Consider the following 395-nt stretch of genomic DNA (forward strand, 5'->3'; position numbering starts at 1 on the left):
TGGGACTTCCGGTCACCTTCAAAATAAAACCATTTTTGGACTACGCCGCCGGAAGGTGGCAGCCTGAGACGATAGATAGATAGATAGATAGATAGATAGATAGATAGATAGATAGTTTCCAGTATATTTGAATACAATAAAAATACAATAGAATTGTAGGAGCCATATATTCTTTTGTATTTATTTTGTATTTTATCCCTCCTGAACACTAGGGGGTGCTATGGACTGTACGCTATTTAGTACAGGTCATTTGCCACAGGTCATTTGCCACAGGGGTCTAATTTTGTGGGCAAAAAGTTTTTGACTGTGGACTTGGAGGGTGTACATGGGTTTGTTTAAAATGATGCTTTTGGTTTGGAAAGCTTGTGGAAAATTGCAAAGTGTGCAATAAATGG

Source organism: Larimichthys crocea, chromosome XIV (genome assembly GCF_000972845.2).
Source record: "Larimichthys crocea isolate SSNF chromosome XIV, L_crocea_2.0, whole genome shotgun sequence".
NCBI lineage: Eukaryota > Metazoa > Chordata > Actinopteri > Sciaenidae > Larimichthys > Larimichthys crocea.